The 22989-nt window shown below is 32.9% G+C and overlaps 1 pseudogene; it reads left to right on the top strand.

The window, feature by feature from the left end:
• LOC149575642 (serine/threonine-protein kinase Aurora-2-like) overlaps nt 1–22989 on the top strand; it is a 52012-nt pseudogene that overhangs the window by 7593 nt on the left and 21430 nt on the right.

Below are 22989 nucleotides of genomic sequence, written 5' to 3'. Positions count from 1 at the left end.
AAGACATTTACAACATTGTTTTCATTTGCAATGTATAAAGATCAAAGTTAAGTGTTATAATGTTGTAAAGAGAAAGTGTTACTTACATGAAGGTTATGCGCTACAACCCTCACCATATCGACCACAAAGTCTCGTAGGTCTCACAAAATCCTATAAGAATAACACATAATATTTTTTATCATGATCCATAAGATACTATAAAATATAAACTTCTATTGAAATTTTATTATTGCTTAAGATTAATTACTACGTACCTTAAAAAAATTGACTCTAAGCATCAATTCTTCTTTCAGTGCCTATGTCTCCTTGATTATGTTTCTCTCAAGGAAAAGGTTAAGAATTTTATCACTATATTTTATTATGAGTTTATGGGCTATGAATATGGGGTCTTATTCAAGACTCCTTTCTATTCTCAATGAATTGAATTGTAATCTTATCTAAATGTCTATGATTGCAGGGCATCCCTAGAAACACAGAAATAGCACTTACTGTGATCTCAAGCAACATATCAGCTGCCACATATCTGGCAGGTCTTTCCATAAGTCTGAGTTCAGTGATTGGCACCATTGTTGGTAGCAGCACAACCAGCAGTCAATCCAAAATACTGGCGAATCAAATAATCTATGGAGATAGAAGTACTTCAGTTGGGTCTGTCAAATATGCAAGCCTTCTGCTCTATTTTTTAACAGCCTTCATGTCTCAAGTGCAATGCATTCGGTATTACACTCATGTAAGTTTTTTGATCAGCACACCAGGTTCTAGCGTGCCAGCACATTATGTAGAGGATGTTGTTATCAGAGGCGATAATTTCTAGTCTCTGGGACTTCGGGCTTATTACTTTGCATTGCTACACGTGATTTCATCTACAACTGACACCTATGTTTTAGATCGCATTTGATTTGTTGTCATTTTTGCTTTTCCCTATCAATAAGTATCAAGTTGTGATATCAATATTAGTAAAATTCCATCAAAATAACTCCAAATCCATAAAGAAAATAACATAATAATATGACATTTTTTCCTATATAATGTGTATTATTACACTAATTAAGGTTTACCTTTACTAAAGAAGGTGTGTGAACTAGTACATTCCTGCCTGTGCCTTGTGGTGTATCCATGTTGCCCTGTGAAAAAGATTAGTAATTCTTAGCAATCAAAATTGAAATGAAAGTAATAGACTTACCAAAAAAAATTATTAATAAAATAGTAGATTTTATATTGGAGTCAACATTCCCACATTTTCCTCACTCAAGGAAGACAGATCAGACAAATACCTATTTCGTGATACTTGCAATCCATAATGAGAGACATACTAGGAATGTTGATGGTAAAGAGAAGAAATGCAAATAAAAAATTGTATCTATAGGTTATATTGACTTATACCTGCCAATCCATGTGATGGTGCAAGATTCTAGTCAAAGGTGTGAAATAGCCTGCATATGCAACCCTTTATCTTAAATTAGCCAAAAAATACATGATATATATGATACAAATTATGTAGAAGACAAAAATAACATGATGCATTCATCAAAATCATTATATATTTTTTAATTCCTTACCTCTACGTAATGTGTGGTAGCTATGCAATATCATGGTATATACTCCATGACAGTAGAGTTCAACACATAATAACTTAATTATAAAAAGATACAAGGCAAACAAATTTCTATAAATAAATCATGACCTCATCATAATTGACATTGATCATATGTTAACATACATTTCATTGATCATGTTATTGATCATCATCTTCATCCATGTCATCATCATCATCATCACCATAATTGTAGTTCTCACTTTGATCATCGTCGTCACCATCACCATCTTCATTGCCATCATCATCATTTTCATCACCATTAACATAACCATCATCATCATGACCATCATCGCCTTTATATTTACCATCTTCATCAGCATGATCATCATCATCATCATCACCATCATTGTCAGCATCACTAAAATCTTCTTCTTCATCATCATCATCACTGTGTAACAGTCATTGTGATCATCATTTACTTTGTCTTCTGATTCTTCAGTATCTTCTTCTTCCATCACATTATACTTTACCAGCCTTCCTCTTGGATCATGTCTAAAAAAAATGATCAACCTAATTTATGTGGAACACCAAAGTAAAGCACTTTCTCACATTGTCTTGGAAGAACATAGGAATCATCTCCAACTAGCTCAAATGACCTTGTATTAATCATTGTAAATCCACTATCATGTTCAATAACATTCCTATCAGGATAATTTCAATTTAGTCGTAGCCTATACCATTTTACAAAAAATAGAACTAATTTGAATGGACTAAAGTCATACTCAAGTACATCCAAAATGTCATAGTATCAATTTTCAGATTGTTGAGGATTTATGTCATTTCTAGATGAAATATTGGTGACCTTGAAGACTACACACTAGTACATTTGAGCCCATTTTTAGAACAAAATTTTTGACCATCTATTAAAATGTTTTAGATTGGTCGTAATATGCAAGAATTTTTTATTTTTTAAATCCATGCTCGTGTTGGTCAAAATTTTGACTAACAAGGGCTTCATAATGTTAAAATGAAAAAGGTCGTAGGTCACCCTATTTCATTTTGTCTGTCCTTCTCCAACTAGCTTCAATCGATGATCTAGCCTTAAATGCCATATACCTCCATGAAAAACCTATAATAAGCCCTTTCTCTATACTATATTGGACTGAGCTAAATAGGGTGGTCATGATCAAACACTCCATTCGACAGTGCAAACATGGCCTTCCTGCAGAGGACCAGTAATCAATCTCTTCATCTCTACTTTGAGGAATGAATATTGTTTCTGAGCTAGGAACTTAGGGTTGATTCTTCTATCATTGACTAGGAGACATGTGTTTGGACCCTCAATAATCTATTTGGGGGCACTTGTGCAGAGGTAGATTAGCTCTGCAAGGTTGGGTGTCCATCTCTTCTCTTTCATGGATTGATCACGTGAAAATGGTGAATGAGGAATTACAGTTTGAAGGCTTTCAAGCAGGAAATGTACAAGTCCCCATCATGTTTTTGAGCCATGTAAGTTTTGTTGTCTGTACTGGTTTAGCTTTAGGAGCATAGTAGGAAACCCCAAATTATTACATGTGCAAATTTTTCTTTTCATATTATTATTATTTAGTAGACGTTGGAATTACGTTGCTACCTGTTGAGCGGCATGAGAGATTTGCAAATTCTGACAGAGTTATTGTTGTGTAGAGTAGGTAAATGCTTTGGAGTCAATAATTTGTTGTTGCAACTACTGATTGTTTGGCAAAAACCACAAAAATTTTATTTTGCGGATGGAATGCTTATAAGGAGCTTCATAATGTAATAGGTAATCACTAATATTTTTGCTAGGGTTTCAAAAATTAGGTGTTGAATTACATGAACGTAATAGGTAATCACATGACAAAATCAACCTTTATTCATGGAGGATGCTACCATATTAAATTAGGGATTTGAACCCTAAAATCATGCTCAGGAGATTGATATCTTGAAGATGTGTTTTTGTTTTTAAAATTTTAATTGATCTTCTTTTGACCACAAAAGTAGCACACCCTTGGCTTTGTTGCCATAATTAAGAGTTGTCTTTTATGCCAAATTCATTTGGTCCCATTTGTTTTAGCTTCATTGTATCTAGGATTGGATCTTGGTTTTAGAGTTGGATTCTTGCTTTAAAAGCTCAATCATTTACTATTTGTTTTCAATTAATATTTCTCTCTAAGGATCTAATGCTGAACTTTTGCTATGAAAGCCTATATATAAACTACTTGAGCTCCTCCTTTCCTCTTGTTGGTAGTTGTAATGGTTTTTATGCATATATGTTTCATTTAAAGGTTGTAGCCAAGCCATGGGAAAACTTGGAGGTAGAAACCATGATGTATTAGGGAATGGCTCACAAAAAAGATTGGTCAAATCTACACCTCTGTCTATAAGAAGCACTCTATTGGTTAGGAGGGCATAATGAAATGTAGTAGCTATTGTCACTATCATATTTCCTAGTCCAATGTATGAAACCCACACAACATATTGGCAATATGCATCTGCTAGTGTTTTTCCAGACTTAAGATCATCCAAAGTTCTCTTAAAAAATTTATTATTAGGGCCACATTTCCTATGGAGTGCTTCACAGTTTTGAAGCTTCTTTAGAAAATAGGCTGATGGCTTATATTTGGATGCTTTTTGATAGTGATACACTTGATCCTTTCTTTTGTAGCTGCTTGAACTAAACCCATCAGTAAGCAAACCATCTAATGATAGATCCATATTCTAAGCACTCTCCCGAGAAGAGCTATCATTCAACCCTGTAAGATGAAAATTTAATTATGATTAAAAATAAAGTACAAGGCCTAAAGCTTTAAAATGCCTTGGCATTAAAAACTGAACTAAAAATAAAAAATGCCTATCAAACTAACGAACAAGTACAACCATTCTAGTTTATAACTAAATATGAAATTCCCTTCCACAATTTTCTCATTTAATATTAGCAATAATATGAAATGTGGTGCAATAACCAAAGAATGAAAAATGTGCACAATAAAGAGTCCTTTACATTATGACCTCATGAAGGAGAAGATTTGAAAGCTAAGTTGTATGTTGTAAGAGGGTCTACAAGTTCAAACTTCAAATGCAACAATCCTATTACTAATATTCTATTAACTACCAGGACTACTGCAGAATAGGATTTCTCATATACATATTTCAAAGTAGATATACAAAACCATATGGATGAACAAAATAGCTATAGGGATCTAGTGATAAGACCTTGGTTCATTGTCATGTTGTCTTGTATGTCCTCTTTTAAAGCCAACACTTGAATTTCTTCTTTCTACTCTTCATCTAATTCAGTTTCTTCACTTTGAGCCCCAATGCCATCTACTGCCTTGACAGAGCGAGCTACATTGTACTACATTTTTGATATCTGAGAAGGTTCTGATGGGGAATCTTGAGAAACAACATTGTAGCTCAATGTAACAAGAGTTGGTAACACAAGGAAGAAAACAAAGGAAATGCACAAAAATCTAGTGAAATTCAATCCTGACGTCTTCTCCATGATTTGACTACTGGGAGCATCTGAATCTTCAACTATGACTAAAGAAAAGTGGTGCCTGGACCTAGCCATATCCATAACTACTTAAAATCTAAGCTAATTGTTTCCATACTTAATCATATACTCTCAAAATATTTTGTTCTTTGCAAACCACTCCAGCCCAAAAAACCTTGTAAGCATAAAAAATTTGTGTCATCTAGACTCAAAATACCAGTTCACCTACTTGATGCTACTTTCAAACATTCCCTAAAGCTTTTAACCTCTGAAGATTCATAAACTATAGTAGTTATCTACACTCAGATGGATTTTCCATGTCTTAGCTTAATGATCTGCTCTGAAGAGATGTAAAATCAAACAATAAATAAAGTAATCAATTTTTGGCTAAAATCAAATCTAAATGTTTGCAAAACAATCCACACTCCTTATAGCACAATAGATAGTAGCTCAATAGAAGAGTGTATCGGCATGCTAACAGGTTGTCTCAAGTTGGAGTCCTTGCTACTCGTAGGAAATTTACACTTCAAAATGATAAAGATTGAGATTGAACAAAGCAAGCTTCAGCTACTATAATACAAGCTAAAAGATTTTGATTCAACAAAGCTAATGCACCAGAGAGTGTTGTTGCTAAATGAAATCTCTTATATGTCTCCCCAAATTCTACCACAGAGATATAGCGATATGGTATATCTCTATCTACCCAATACTGCTCTTGGTCCTTTAATGAAGTTACCTGCAAAGTTCATGTATGTCATATATGCACACATTGGAGAAAGATAATGGAAGTGAAAAAATTGCAAAGGATCACTTTGATCTTTTGGTTAAGCATTCATATCAACAATGAAAAAGGTGCACAATCCATAAACAAAGAAAATTTGATTTAGGATATGGAAATCCATCACCAAATTATATAGAATCAGATCTTTAAAAAACTTGTTCTTTATGAAGTTCAAATTTTACTATACTAAGGTTCTAAAAATATATAAACCTCCTGTTAAAAGTATGGTGTGCCCTTTCTTTCAGGGCATTTAAATCCACAACTTTCAAAAAACTCAAGCAGATTTTCTCTTGGTCCATAATAGACAATTTGCCTTTCTGAAAGGAGCATTATGTCATCAAATAATTCATATGTTTCTGGAGCAGATTGAAGCAAAGACATGAGAATAGTTGCATTCATATGGGTACAAAATTACTACAGGCACTTCACGATTTGATACATTGTAGGATTGTCTAGGCCTATGGATATTTCGTACATCAAAAGAGTAGTTGTTGGCCTAATAATCATCTCAACTACAATCAAACAAGATTTAATCTTTTTTTTAGAAACTGTAGTCTAAAATAGAGGAAAACATTGGAAGTTACAAATGAGCACACTGCTTGAGGTGCATACCAGTTGTAACATGTTTCTTCTATCCATAGAAACTCCCCTAAACATTTCATCTCCTACAATAGTATCCACACAAATATCCAAACCAAGAATTTGTTTCCAAATTGGCATTAGTTAAAAGAAATCCTATATTTCTTAACTCAAAAAATTAGGTCTTATATTCATAGTCAGTAAGGATACCAAGAATTAACTAGGTCAAACACGTGCTACCTAGAGAATAATATTTTTCTATTCTGACTTGGTAAGGAGAGCAAGAATAATTTTATATGATATTAATCCAATCATAATATGGTTGAAGGATTTTGGATTTAGAGTTAAATTTTGTATCTTATCTTAATCAATTTTTAGATCATACATCAAGATTGGATCAATTATTGGGATAGTGAACTAGAAAAGAGAAGTGAATCTACACCAACTAAAAGGTGTAGGGGTGATGTGGAGTCAGGAGAGTGACACGAGAAACAAGAGAAAACATAATAGGGAAAGGAATATTAATTTACTAATTTGGTTCGTTGCAAGAGCTTCTAAAGATCTTATTAGTAACTCCTATATTGAACATGAAGACAGTTTTAATCATCAAATTAAAAACAATTGTACCAGTTTCTTATTCCAGCAATTCACCCTGATGACAAGTTTACCTACCTTGAGAGTGTAATTAGTCTGAAGACTATTGTGGAATCCAAGGGATGTTTCCTGCAAATACAAAGAATAATATAATTCAAATAAATGTTGTTGAAAGAGAGGAAAATTATACAGTCTTGTTAGGCCTCAGCCCAACATCACTGCCAACATAGTTGCTAAGCAATATTTTATGCAGCCATATAGGAAATTAAAATCTCACAAACTAATTCTAGTTCTTCTTTCTATATGCAATCAAAATATTCTATTTGATTAATTGTCCAATTTTAAAAGCATGGGAAGGCAATGAAAAATTCCCACTATAGACACCTAAATTTGTCCAAAACCCATTTCCTGACCAATTAGATAAATATTTATTATTTATTTAATTACCTTATCATTTAATTAAATAAATTTACATTTATTTAATTATATTCCCCTTTCCTTGATTTAAATAAAATAAGGTTTATTTAAATCTTAACCTATTCCCCTTGCATTCTAACCCCTTTCACTTGAATTAAGTACTTCATTTACTTAATTAATCCCTTTCCTACTCCCACTAGGAATTAAATATTACATTTAATCCTATTTGAGCACATGGCTCCTACTTTTAACCCTCACCTAACTTCTCTATCCTACCTAACCCATCATGCAAACCAACCCACTTCCTAATCATGCTTTCTTTTCCTAATCATCCTAGCTAATCACCTCTTAATCCTAAGTGTGTTCTCACACATGTGTGAGGAATCCTCACACATGTGTGAGAGATGTTCACACTTTCCTTATCCCTCATATCTTGCATGTCTCTTGCACACTTGTCCTCTTGCATGAGAGTCAAGGTGTCTCACACATGTGTGAGAAGCCATCCTTCTCACACCTCTTGCACACTTGTCCTCTTGCATGAGAATCAAGTTGTCTCACAAATGTGTGAGAAGCCATTCTTCTCACACCTCATTGATCATGTCACCATAAAAGGTTGCTCACACATGTGTGAGCATATTGCCCCCTTTGAATGGTCAAAACCCTAATCCATGTGGAGTCTACTTGTCCACCTCATTGACACCTCATCAATCCTGAGGGATCCTAGCCCTCCATCTTGCATTCAATCTTAGTCATCCATTGCATCCATTTTCCTATAAATGGAGAGCCCTCTCCTCATTTTCACAAGACTATCTACCTCATTGTTATGCTGTTAGATTTGTGAGCAACCACATCCCATGAGTGATGAAATCATCTCCACTTGATGGTTTCATGAGGTTTGCATAGTGATATTTTGAATTCTTTTATGCTCTTTTTTGTTTCATTTTTCTCATTTACATGTCTTCTTTCATATTTTTAGGTTTTTCATGATAATGTAGGAATGTGCATTAGTTGCTTAGTGCTATTTCCTTAGTTACATTTTTATGCAACACACCCACTTTCATTAAAAGGTCTACTCAACCTCTGGTAAAATTCTAGCTTTTTTCTCCTTCTAACCACTTCAATTAGCAAGTCTATTCACAAATTCAACACAATAATATTTTTTATTTCATGTTTAGAGACATAAAACCCCCCTACAATTAAAAGCTATAAAAAACTACTAATGTTCTAAGAATATGATGTGGCTAGGATTTCTCACCATATCCACTTCCAACACCTTGACATCTTGCAAACAAATCCAATGTCTCTTGAACGGTCATCAATGGCACATGTCGATCATTTTGGCTTATGTAAGCAGCTATTCTATGAGGGACAAACTCCTCCACTGAATGACCATTATAAGTTATACAACCATGCATCTGCAGTTATAACCAAGTAAGGAGCAAAAGAAAGAAACCATCTTAAATTAATACCTATAAATGTGACTAGAGTAAACATTTAAATCCTTTTCCAATCTTCTATCCAATGCTAACAGTAGAGTAGTCTTTCCAGATCTAGGTGGACTTAATAACAAGGTCATTCTGCACCAGATACTCAATTGGTTATAAAAATAATGAGATTTATTTGTCCTATTTTTATTATTTCTATTAGTCAATTGTAAATTCTAGGCTTCTTATCACCTAGATGGCTTTATGATTTTTCTGACACTCTTAAGGATTGTGAGTTTAGTCTTCTTCACCAGTGATAATCCAACCATACTCAAAATTCTTTGTAATTCATAAACAAAATCCACATCAACCTCTAATTGAAGACAACACAATTTATAGTTTAGAAACTATCATGTGTATGCCTATTGCTTGATGAAGATAAATACTGACTTACTTCCTTTATTTTGTCATCTCCTATGTTGCATCTTCTCAATGTGAAAATAAAGGTCGTGATGTTTTTGATCATGGTCAAACATGTAGATGGTAGGGTGGGAGGGAAATTGAAGTACACTAGGAGATATCAAGTGGTATGTGTAAAATGGAAAGCTTGTGGAGATCTATTGAAGGGGAGCTAAGAGATCCTAGAGCCTAGTCATGCCAATGCCTTTTTTGCATTGTCACACCAAGAAATGCAACATAAGAGATGACACACCTAGGGAAGCATATGTCATCATAAAGTAGGATATATGCCTTATGGATGCCTGGAAATAGTATTTCATGGAACAATGCACATGACACCATTGAAAATCAATGTCCATAATGAAATCAGGGGCAAATATTTTGGAAACATAAAGAAAAGGACTTATGCTCATTTGGATGGAGTTTCTCATTGATCTATTGGACATTACCTATAATTTTTAAGATGTTCTATTTATTTTTATAGTTCCAATCAAATGAAACATCATCTCATCCTCTGATACTATTCAAGGCACTTCTCAATATCTTTCAGTTTATATTTTGCACAGTGATGGAATAGATGAGCAATTGATACTTCAAGGACCAAATTATTGAGTTTACAATGTGATATTATAACCTTTCCACTAATCTTCCAAGTTTCTTAAATGGAGTGTGTAGGATTCCATTGACCTTGAGCTCCCAGTTGACACTTTACTACAAAATATAGCTCACTGTTGGCTTATCATTTAAAATCTCTTTATTGTCACCAAAACTATTGCATAAGGTTTGTTTGGTTTACTAGCTGAAAAATACACTAAATTTATGAGTAGCTTTGTATAATCCTTCAAATTTTGCAATAGAAGTAGTAATATGGGGAGACTCTGTATTGCCATCCTTCTATATGTTTTTTACAAAATTAGCTTGATGTTACCAATTCTGCACCATTTCAAATAATCTGAATGCATACAATTATAGGCATAAGAGTCTCACAAAGAAAATGTATTTGGAATATTGGCTTCATAATGCCAAGAATAGGAAAAATATGAAAACATGAAGATCAAACTATTAGGTAAGGAAAGAGTTTGGCTCTAGAATAAGCTTTTTAAGCAAATGGTACTCATGTATTTAGTTGATAACATTGTACTCATGTGTGATAATCATGTATTCAATTGAAAACATTATACTTGAACTTCTTCTATTTAATAAAAGAGATATTTTTTGGTGTGGCTGGGTTTTATCCCTCTATTTTTTTATTCTCTTTTATGTTATGGCTTTGTTTCCTTGTATGTACTATTTTTGTAATTGTACACAAAATAGTTCAATTTGATAACTTGAAATTTAGAGGAAGATCTTGATTACTATTTTTTTATGATTGCCCAGTTGTAAATCTTTTCTTTTCTCTGGAAATGTGTTGATTATTTTTCATCTACTAAGAAAGCTTTTAATTGAGGATAAATTTGCTGAATTTTATTTCTTTTTCATGTCAAGAGAATATTGAAACTAAAGCTGCAGAAACTAGAAGTCGTAAGAAAGGCTTGAATGATTTTTTTTTGTCGTTAGAAGGGGCTTCTTTTAGTGCAAATTCATTTCTTGAATTGAATCTTTCACATCCATTATTGAGGGCATGGGAAAGTTTAGGCTATCAAAAGCCCACTCCGATTTAGGTTTTGAACGACCTAATAGCATTTTTAAGTGTTCCTGCATGTGTTGATGTGTTACTTGTCATTGCACCTAAAAAATTTGTTGTAGTCATTATTTGACATTTTTTGATATTTTTTAAATCTTCCAAGTTATTTTCAATCATTATTTGTAGAAAAACTTAGTTCTTTATGGAAGTATTCTATACTTTTTGTATAGAAATTCTTGGCAATGCAAATATATTATACATTTTGCATAGACATTCTTGAGCTTCTTTGTTTCTTGAAGGTCATTGGGGAATTTTTAATTTTTGTTTTTGTACACATTTCCATTTTTTGGTTACAAATGGTGCAATAAATAAACAAGATGTAATTTAAAAACTATGCAGCAATATAATACCATACACAAAGAAATGGGAGAAGTTGTGGAAAAATTTATCATGTATGCTGAAGTATCCCAAATTATCAAAGATATGAAATTGGCTAAATAGACAAACATTTCATATTCATTTTAAAGATTGTTTTAGAAAATTATCTTCTCTATTTAAATTGAGGTCAACATAATAGCAAGGTTAAATGATATGACAACCCCCTCTCTGTTGTACCAAATATGGATGTGGACATGATACAGTTGAGATATGGCTTGCATATTGTGTGTAGTTGTACCCCAAAAATATTTCTTTTGTAAAAATGTCATTTTTGTGTAGATACAAAATTGCAATGAATCATGATATCCATGCCATATCCAAAATTACTGAAAGATGTTAAACACTTTAAACACTATCTAGCCAGAAAACCATCTTAATCATTTTCAAAAGAAAATTACAAGAGAATAATTTAAACAGGAATTAGATAGCTTTTGCATTCATTAGCCAAATGTTTAGAATTTTACAATTAACATGAATAGTAAATTCCTAAAAATACAAATTTATTTTAGCTGTATTTGAGAGATGAAAGTTTTCAGCTAGTAGCCTTGGTCGCTTATGGTCTTTGCCTAATATTTATCCTACAACTCAGTCAGGTTCCTCCACTAACCCTGCTATGCCAACACAAAAAGAAGGACATTATAAGGATAACTTGTTGGTAATCAATACTTTTAAACACAAACTAAGATTAATGATTTGTGAATACCTACATACTGTAAGTACTCAGTGTCTTTTCTTCCAATTGAAGAATTAACTGGCTATAGAAAATATAAATGATCCTTAGTATTCAATGGATTCAAGCCTAAACATGATTGTTGGGGGAAAAAAATATAGATTAATGCCTTATTACTTTTCTATTTAATCTTGATTGTTAAAAGAAAACCTTGAATATAAAATAAAAAGAGAATAAGAAAATAATCAAGAGTGACCTTTCTAAACAATTGATAGAAGTATTCAATAGTTATCTCTTGAACAAGACTATCTCCTAAACATGACTATTACAATCTTGATTGGGCCTATACCTTATTGATTGTGTCTTGATATGCATTTTTTAGGACCTCATTAAGGAAAAATTACAAAGAATGAAAGTATGCTTTATATTTTATTGTTATAGCCTACCATATGTTTTATATTTTATCATTATAGTGTGCCAAATTTCTTGACCTATTGATACTAGTCATCTACACAGGTATGTTGTCAGATCGCAAAGCAACTAAAACATATAAATGCAAGTCTCTGAAATTCATCCCATGCAATGCATTTGAAAGCAAAAAGAATCAAACTAGAGGAATATTGTAACTACCTCTTGAACTGTGCCAAACTTCAGCGAGCTAGTTAAACCTAATCCTTTTCTATTACACCTCTTTGGGGATCATTAAATGTGCTCTTGTCTTTTTTTTTTAAATAGAAGCTATATTATGTAAATTAACTTTTACCTTCCCAATATTTAATATGTATTATCGATAATGTTTGTTGAATGTGACTTTGTATTGATTTAGGCTTGTATAGTGGCTTAGTATGGTTTAAATAGTATAACTCACTGTCAGACTTTAATGGTTTCAATGGCTCCTGCAGAGTACGAGAGTGAAAGGAATCAATGACTATTTTTCTTTTTGGTTCATGGTTTCAATCATTCCTATGGTTTCAATGGTTCCATAGCCGCATAGGCATAAGGTTCATTTAAAGTGATCTAGTGTTTCACTCTATCTCCATACTCTTGAAAGCAGACTTCAATGTAAACTACAAAGTCCTTCTTGCATTGTTAGGAACATAGTCTCTTTTATGCAAGTATGATGACCAAGAAAATAAATTAAAGTTTAATGATCAGAAAGTGTCTCTTACACAATGATTTGAAGCATCTTTTTTTAGGAGGGTTGTAGATATTGTGTTTCAAAGAGGCCTCGATCTTGCAACTGCAAGGAGCACATATGCTACCACTTACAAATGAATGATAGTTAAAAGTATTTGTCCTCGCAAGGCCTCTCAAAGTATGGCTACACAAAATTTCTTGAGGTTTTGTCATATGACACAAGGGCTAGGTAGATTTATCAACCCAAATTTAATTTTCTTCAAACTAAAGCAATGCAATTGGGATTATTTCTAACTTTTTCTGCATATTGACATCTTGGGTCCTCTATTCCTGTGGGATGATCAAAACCACAAGTTTTTTTTCAGAGGGTGTCTACATTCCCAAATGAAAGAGCATAATACTCACTTTAAGAACCTCATTTGAAGGTATAGATTTAACATCTCTAAACAAATTATTGCACTTAACTGTTTAAAAGACTTATTCCTGCATTAGTCATCTCCAATACTGAATCACTACACATAGGCTAGCAAGATTTTTTGTGATTTGATACCACTACAGGATGCTACATTGTTTCATATTGAAATTTTTGTAACCTAAACTTTGAGAAATTTTGTCAAACTATTTGCTTTATTTTATCACTATGAAAACCCAAATAATTTTTCCTTCAAATAAAATCTAAGGATTAGCTTTTGTAGTTTGCATAAGCTCTGTCCTTTGCTACATGAGAGTTAGGAGTCATACTGGGTTGGTTACTTACACAAGTTCTTTGTGAAAAGTATTTGATTATTTTTAAATAAAGCATGGAGTAATTCTGAAACTAAATAACAAACAATTTTTGTATTGTAGCTTTGAATTTTTGATATTTATAAAAATTATTCCACCAATATGACCACCATGCAATGCTGACTACTGGTATGTAATAGACCAGCCCTTGTAAATTTGATGTATTACTTGAGAAAAGAAGTATATTATTTATAATGAGAGAGTAGAGCCATATAAAGAATAAATATACCTATTAATAACATGCTTGCCCCTATTGAACAATTTTCAAAAGGTAATGTAAATCTACCTGGAGCACACATAGATCACATCTAATTCATATTTCCTTTTATATCTTACTGAAGAGCATATATTTCCTTGAGAAAAATATTTCTATACATTAATATGTTTTGGTCTTTTAGTCATCTTCATTAGTTGATGCATTAATCACATTAGTCATTTCTATCAGGATTAGTCAAGGCATGTTGCTGATAGCACCTAATTAACTTTCACCTTATGACATCTCTTTGAGGCATTTTGCAAATAATTAAGATACATTGTCTATAATTCCACATTTTGCAAACATCTAGGCCTTCTAAAAATTATAGGATCATTTTAGTTACATTTGAAAACATTAATCAACAATTTCCATATGTGTAGGTATAAACATTAACTACAACATGTCCAATTTATTTGCAGATGCATTTTCTTGTGAAGAAAGACCATGCCTAAGAATATGAACCTAGAACAAAATAATAAGACAATGGTTGCATTGTGGGCTCAGTTCTAAAGAAAACTTGATAAATGTTATTGTCCTTGAAAAAAGTTTAAGGGTTTAAAGAATTGAAGAATTCTAATCATAATAGCTCAAAGTCATTGTAGGCAACATGGTCACGTTGAAGGGGGCCACGATTTTCATCCATTGTTGAATGTGGATTTCCTATTGGAGGAACATGGAGGTGTGAATATCCAAGTTGAGGATAACACTCCCATGGAAGAAGATGATAATGTGCCAGAGGACATGATTGAAGAAGATGGTATTGGGGCAGGTGATGAAGAGGCTCACAATGATGGCACTAGAAAATCTGATAATGATGATAAAGATAGTCTTGATATACCTTTACTTGAGAAGGCACACGAGCCCTTATACGAAGGCTTACAAACAACTCTACTCCTGGCTATAGTGTTTTTGTTGAACTTAAAGGTTATGAATGGTATATCCAATATAGCAATGTCATGTATGCTAAGGTATGTCATTTTTTCATCTTCAATGTTAGCATACAATTACTATTCATTATATTAACAATGCATTTTTTTGTTGTAGGTTGATTAGTGAGTTTTTCTTACCACCCTCAAATATTTTGCCTTGTTCGTATAGAGAATTATCTAACATTATGAATCAGATTGGAATGAAGTATTAGACAATACATGCATGTCCCAATGATCACATTCTATATCATAAACAATATGAATTTGCAACAGAATGTCTCGATTGTCATATTAGTAGATATTAGTTAGATCAAATAACAAAAAAGGTGCCTCACAAGCTTCTTTGGTACATTCCTATTATTCCACATCTTCAACAATTATTCAAGTGCACTAGCTTCGCACAATTTATGGATTACCATGCACGCAATAGAAGTCAGGATGACATTATGTGAATGTCTGCCAATGGTTCTAAATTTAAAGAGATAAAAGAAACATGATCACACTTTAAAGAAGAACCTCATAATTTGAAGCTTTCATTAGTAGTGGACAGTGTCAATCCATATGGAGATATGAGATCTGTTTACTCAGTGTGGCCTATTTTTGTTATTAACAATAACATTCCTCCTTGTATGTCCATAAAGAGGGAGCACATAATGTTGTCAATGATTGTGCCAAATATTTTTTTATTTTATAGTTATCTAAATTAATTTATAAATAGTGCATGAAAATGGTCATAATAATTATGTAATGTTTATGTTCATTCAATTACTAGGTAAGTACCAAGTTAAATATATGAACGTGTATATTGAGCCCCTAAATGATGAGTTGTTGAAATTATGAAATAGTGTCACTATGTATGACATCTCTAGACTGATAGGACATTGACAATTTTAATTCCATGCAATTCTTGTATGGACAATACATGATGCCCCTAGAATAACTCATTTTTATGATATGCTATATTGTTAAGATCACATATTTTTAGTCTATTATAGTGCTTACACATTACTATCGTATGCTTAACTTGTGCATGATAATTATTCATGATCCAATTGTACATGATCTTTTAGGCCTTCAGACAAAGGAAATATTTTGCATGTCCAATTTCTGGTCTGAATATGAAATCTCATCATTCGAGAAGTTTAGAAAAGTAGGTGTTCAATGAGTTTCAGCACTTTCTCCACAATAATCATAGGTATCAAATTACTGAAAAACATCTTTTCAATGAGAAAGAAGTGACATCATCAAGGCCACAAAGAATGACACATCATCTATGGAAGCTGGAATATGATTGACTAAATCATCAAGGTAATGTCCAATTTGTCGTCTGAATTTTAAAAAATTTATTTTGATATTGTCTTATATTTACTAATGTTGTAATTGATGCTCGTGAAGGTCATTAAGGCATCAATTACCAACTTCCTAAAGAAATGAAAAGTTATTCTACTCAATTTAGTAGGTTACCATACTACAAGGATCTCTCAATCGTGCATTTGTTTGATGCTATGCATATTGGAAAGAATGTAACAGAGACACTATGGAAAATGTTGGATGGAAGGTGTGATAGAGAACAAATTGCCAAAATTTTTACTGACATTCATGAAACCAATCATGCACTAAAAGATTTCGTTGAATCAAATATCAATGGATACTGCATAAATACAAGTGTCCTTCCTTGGTTATTAATGGAGCAACAAAGTGATGCATTAAAAGAAGTCATAAAATTTTAAAAAAAAATTCCAACAAGATTTGCTGCAAATATAAGCACTCTTCTATCAAAGAAATGTGATTTTGGTCCAGGGTTGAAAACACATGATTGGCATACCTTCGTCAAGGTAAGTCATGTTCTCTATTTATAGTATATTTATAAAACTGAATGTACTACCTATTGCATTATTTAATAATATATTGAAATGATCATTTTTTAATTATTGCACTACATCCTACCTTTATCCCTTCCACACTAGTTTGACAACAGTATTAAACAAGTTATATATGATTTTGAAAAATACATGAGATTAGAAGTGTTTTTTCTTAGATTTATAGCTTTTTATCTGAAATCTATTGTATAATTTTATTTGAATTTTTTTTATGTGTTTTTGCATGTTGAATCTCTTTTAGGTGGTTATCATCTAAAGAAATTGATAAAAAAGATATAAAATGTTGGAAGAGAAAAATTCCACGGCTTATATGTGAAATGCAAAAGTGTTTACCTCCAACCTTTTTTAATGCTCAAGAACACTACCGCATACTTCGAGTTGAGGAGATTGAATTGTGTAGACCTGTACAAACTAGGTCCATGTGGATAGTTGAGAGGCTAGTGAGTTTTAATAAGCTTAAAATCCCCAATTACTAGTTAGAAGGCTAGGATAATAGGTGACTGATTAACTAGTGAGTTGCTAGTCTTAATGAGTTGCAGTTTACAGGGCTTGAAGGGTATGTGCAGGATCATGGTCAACCAAACTATTGTTAGAGTAAATAATTATTTATTTATTTATTATTTATTATATTTACTTAAGCTTACTTAGGTTAATGCATTTATTTAATATTTAGTATTTAATGCATGTAGTGATAAGTTGTTGACAACACGGGAGTTTGTTCCTTTCTAGTGTGTTCCACTTTTTTGTGGAAGAGTGCTTAGTTGTCAACCTTATCTTCTACCACCTTCAAACTTTTTCTACAAGCTTCCTTGAGGCCTTTATAAGTGGTCTCTCTCTCATTGTAAAATCATCCATTCACATAGCAATTTCATTTTCCTATTGTGAAATATTTTCTCTTGCATTGTTTACTTCAAGCTCTTGCTCCTTTGGTTTCTCTTCAGCAAGCTACTTGCATGTAGGTGATCTTGGTGACTACGGAGTTGGATTTCATCAAATCCTACATGGTATTAGAGCCTCCTTGCTACTTCTTGTTTGAAGCATTTTTTTGAAGCTACGATTTGGAGACACAAACCCCTAGTTTGTTTGTGATTTTTTCTTCAATGGGGAGGAAGAGCATTTTTTTCAGTATTTGGAGAAAAAGGAGAATAAGGATTTAACATAATAGATCTAATATTTTTTGGGCTTTTTTCTTTATTTTTTGGAGGTGTGATGGCGGCGATTCAGAAAAAATAACTACAGCGGTGATTTTCAAATAGCGATATCTCCCTCATGCGGACTCATTTTTTTGAGCAATTTTTTTTGTTTTGGGGTAGGATTTCATGATCTACACATTGGTGCATGTGGTTTAAGATCTCTATTCCTGTTTGTTTCTACAACTTGCAATTCTCAATTTTTTCCACTTCAAATGCTTTGTACGGGTTCGTCTGGACACATGATTAGGTTACATTTTTTTTGAAAGTGCATATTTTTTTGCCTACTTTCCAAATCTGCAATTAGATTATAGGTTCTATGGACCAAAATATTACTTTTTAGAAATAGGCCCTAAATTGTCTATTGTAATCACACTAAGTAAAGAGTGCCCAATTTATACGTTGTGGGGTGGGGAGCATTTTCTTTTTTGTAATTTACTTCAGAATAAGACCCTTCTACTTCTGTCTTCTTCTTTTTCTCAATGGTGGATCCATTTGTGACCCGTCTCACACCACACAACTATCACAATTGGAAGGCACAAATGACACGGCTTCTCATGTCAAGGGGCTTATGGTTATGTCTAGATGAGAATCAACCTATTCTTATACACCCTTTTGAGGTTCTTTAGCACAAGAACAAAATGGATGAGGCCATGGGATTGATTGCACTAAACATTTCAAATAATCTACTATTTCACTTAGATGATTTAACTACTCCACGAGCTTATTGGTTCAAATTTCAGACTTTGTTTGGCCAAGTGAATGAGTTTCAAGCACTTCAACTAGATGTAGAGTTGACTTGCTTGGAACCTAACAGTTTTCCCACCATTGAGGACTTCTTGATGAAGTTCAAATTTTTGCATACACTTTTTTAGGGATGTGGAAAAACCAAGATACATGATGAGTGTATCTTTTTGATACTCTCAAAGTTGAGGGGACAATATCAAATCTTCTCTTCCACTTTCTACTCCATTATGGATGCATTGGGTGATAGACAATGGATGCCTTGGATGATATACATAGGATGCCTTCTTTTGAGACATTTTGTGATCAATTAACTCATGAAAAATCCAAGATCAATCAGATGGATTTACTTTCAGGTTCACAGTCATGGGCATTGCTTACACAAGAGCAGAAGTCGAAGCAAATATCAAATCCCTCTTCTCTTGGTTCATCATCTTCTAAGAAGAAGAAAAAAAAAAAAGACTGAGACTCCTACCTATTCCTATTGTGGGAAAGGATCTCATGATGAGGCACATTGTTTTCAGAAGAGATTTGATCACTATGAGAAACAAATTGCAAATTTGCAAGCTCTTCTTCAAAAGAACATTGTCTCTTCTCCATCCTCTTCTACTTCATAGGGATCTGCCTTTCATTCTTCTTCCACATCTTTTTCATCTACATTAGATCTTGGAAAGGGTCATGCATTACAAGTTACCATTACATCTCCTTCACAGGTTCCTTGGATACTAGATTCAGGTGCTTCTCACCATATGACATCTTCTCAAGGTGTCTTCTCTACTCTTGAGGCTTCTCCTATTCCTCATATTCTCATGGGGAATAACATTGCACTACCAATCTATGGGAAAGGTTTAGTTCACATCCAAGATGGTATTTTCAATGATGTATTGTACATTCCATCTTTTTCTGCCAACCTTCTCTCAATTTCTCAAATTACACACAATGGATTAGGGAAGACAATTGAGTTCACTATTGATTCAGTCATCATTTTGGATTTTGTAATAGGAGGTCTTATTGCTATAGGGGTAGTTTATCCTTCCACTCATCTCTACACCTTCTCGCACTTTGGTCCACCATCTCCATTGTTGGAGCACACTACTTCTCTTTCGCAAGAGCATCATGTGGTGCAGTTAGGATACTTGAACCTTTGTATTGTTCCTGAGATCCCTATTTTGACTTCCACACCACATCTAGTTGAGGGATTTTCTCTTCCACGAGATTCTTCTTCTACACTACCTAATCCTCTAGCTTCATTCATTGAGACTCCAGGTACACTTGTTGTGAATACTACAGTGGGCATTCATGACAGTGTCATCACACTTGCCTTGGGGATTCCATTTCCAGATCCTCATACTTTTTCCTTTGGTATCATCTAGGCTTTCTAGTTTCCCCTCTCATTCAGGGGTTCCCTTATTATGTGTCTTTGTTCCTTCTACATTGGAGTTTCATTGGTTCAATCATTTCTACAGGAGCTCCATCATTCTAGGGGGGCTTTGGTGCCTTTTCTATCTCTCATGGGGGGGTTGGTTGTACTTATGGTTTTGAACGGGTCTCTTGACTCTTTTCTGGCGAAAGTTGTCCTTGGGGGGATTAGTTGAGGCCTTCCTTCCTTCACTTCATATTTTTTCTCTTTGCATTGTACATGGGTACCTAACATGGCCTCATTGTTGGGATCCATTTTGCATTTTCATCTTAGTTTTGTGAGCTTAAGGCATTCCCCTAAGTTGCACTTAAGGGGGGGTGTTAGAGTAAATAATTATTTATTTATTTATTATTTATTCTATTTACTTAAGCTTACTTAGGTTAATGCATTTATTTAATATTTAGTATTTAATGCATATAGTGATGAGTTGTTGACAACACGGGAGTTTGTTCCTCTCTAGTGTATTCCATTTTTTTTTGGAATAGTGCTTAGTTGTCAACCTTATCTTCTACTACCTTCCAGCTTGTTCTACGAGTTTCCTTGAGGCCTTTATAAGCGGTCTCTCTCTCATTGTAAAATCATCCATTCACATAGCAATTTCATTTTCCTATTGTAAAATATTTTCTCTTGCATTGTTTATTTCAAGCTCTTGCTCCTTCAATTTCTCTTCAGCAAGTTATTTGCATGTAGGTGATCTTGGCGATTGCGGAGTTGGATTTCATCAACTCCTACAACTATGGCCTTAAGTGATAGTGAAAAACTAGCAAATTAGGGTTATGTCAACTTGACACAATTTTAAAGTGGTTATGGACTTTATATCAAAAATTTGTAAGAAAATAGACAATAGGAAATTGAATATAGTTTCTAAACTAATAGACCTTATCTGGAGAAAAAACAATTGATTGGTCAAAAGTTTGGATTTTAATGCAATACTGCAAATATTTCAGGGCAAAAATAAAAAGTACGTGTATGGCTGACCACCTTAATTAAAATAAAATGATAATATTTTTTTAATATAATTATAGATATAAAAAGTAGACTCATCCCTGGATGTGATGCATATTTTTGGGTATTTTTATTCCAAATAAATAATGAAATATGAATTTTCTACTAAAAAATTTTTGAAAAAAAAAAACTCCCGTGTCTGACCACCTTAACTAATAGAAAAATTTATCAAATTTATTTTTATTTTTATTTTTCTTATACTAGGTGAAGCATAGAATGTGACGCAACTTTTAGATTTAAAAAATGTCATACCATTTCAAAGTTATAGCTATTTTTCAATCAGTATGACAATCAACACTTTACAATTATCTTCATTAAAAATTAACTAATAAATACTTATCGAACTTGGAATTTGACAAATATTATACCAATGGAATCTTGAGTTATAAAAAAGCACTTTTTATTTCATTCAATTTCGATGAAAATAACATTGTCAGATGGCTACTCGAAGTTTGAGTGTCAGTGAAACCCTTCTCAAACAAATTTTCTAGGTTGACTAAATAGGCTGGGTAAATACCGAACCTAATTAGATTCCCAAAATAAATACCAGATATAAAATAGGGTATCCAATTAGGCTCGTGTTTTTTCAATTGAAATTTTGGAAGGAAATTTGAGAGGAAAGATATTCCAATTGTAATTTTGGAGGGAGGCAAATTTGAGAGGAAAACTTTAGAGTATTTTACAGGGTAATTTATTTGGGGGAAGTGTGGACATTGATATTATTATTATTATATATGATTATAATTATTATTATATTACAGTAATATGTATGATTATTATTATTAAATATAATATAGTTATAAATATAATTATTATTATTATAACTAAAGGTAATATAGTAATATATATAATAAATATTATTATTATTAAATATATATAGTAATATTATATGACTATTATTATATATAATAATATATATGGTTATTATTATTATTAAATCTATAATCTAGTAAGATATATGATTATTATTGTTATATAATCTAATACTATATTATTATTATATTAAAATATACAATTATATTATTAATAAATATAATATTGTCATAAAATACATTGAAAGGGGACATAGGTTAACCTATGACCCTTTTCAACACATTTCATGACAACAGATGTCCCTAGGGCCCCTAGTGTCCCATTTCGATGTATTCCTAATGGGTCCCTAAGGGTCCTAGGGGTCTTTAGGACATAAAATGTCATGAAATGCACCCTCTCAATGCATTGGAACCAATCAAATGTGTCCCAAGGGCTCTTAGGACCCCTAGGGACATAGGTTGTGATGAAATACATGGAGAGGGGTCTTAGGTCATCCTATGGCCCCTTTCGACCCATATAAACGATTATAATATGTTCCTAGGGGTCCTAGGACCCCTAGAGACATATGTCATCATGGAATGTGTTGAAAGGGGTCAAAGGTCATCCTATGACCCTTTTAACCCATATAAACAATTATAATATGTCCCTAGGGGTCCTAAGACCCCTAGAAACATATGTTGTTATAAAATATGTTGAAAGGGGTCATAGGTCATCCTACAGCCCCTACGGCCCCTTTCAACCCATATAAATGATTCTAATATTTTCTTAGGGGTCCTAGGACCCCTAGTGACATAT

This window comes from Cupressus sempervirens, chromosome 2, assembly GCF_028749045.1.
Source record: "Cupressus sempervirens isolate cs-2001-9-10 chromosome 2, ASM2874904v1, whole genome shotgun sequence".
NCBI lineage: Eukaryota > Viridiplantae > Streptophyta > Pinopsida > Cupressales > Cupressaceae > Cupressus > Cupressus sempervirens.
The sequence above is the reverse complement of the archived record's forward strand: the minus strand, read 5'-3'. Positions and strand labels throughout refer to the sequence as shown.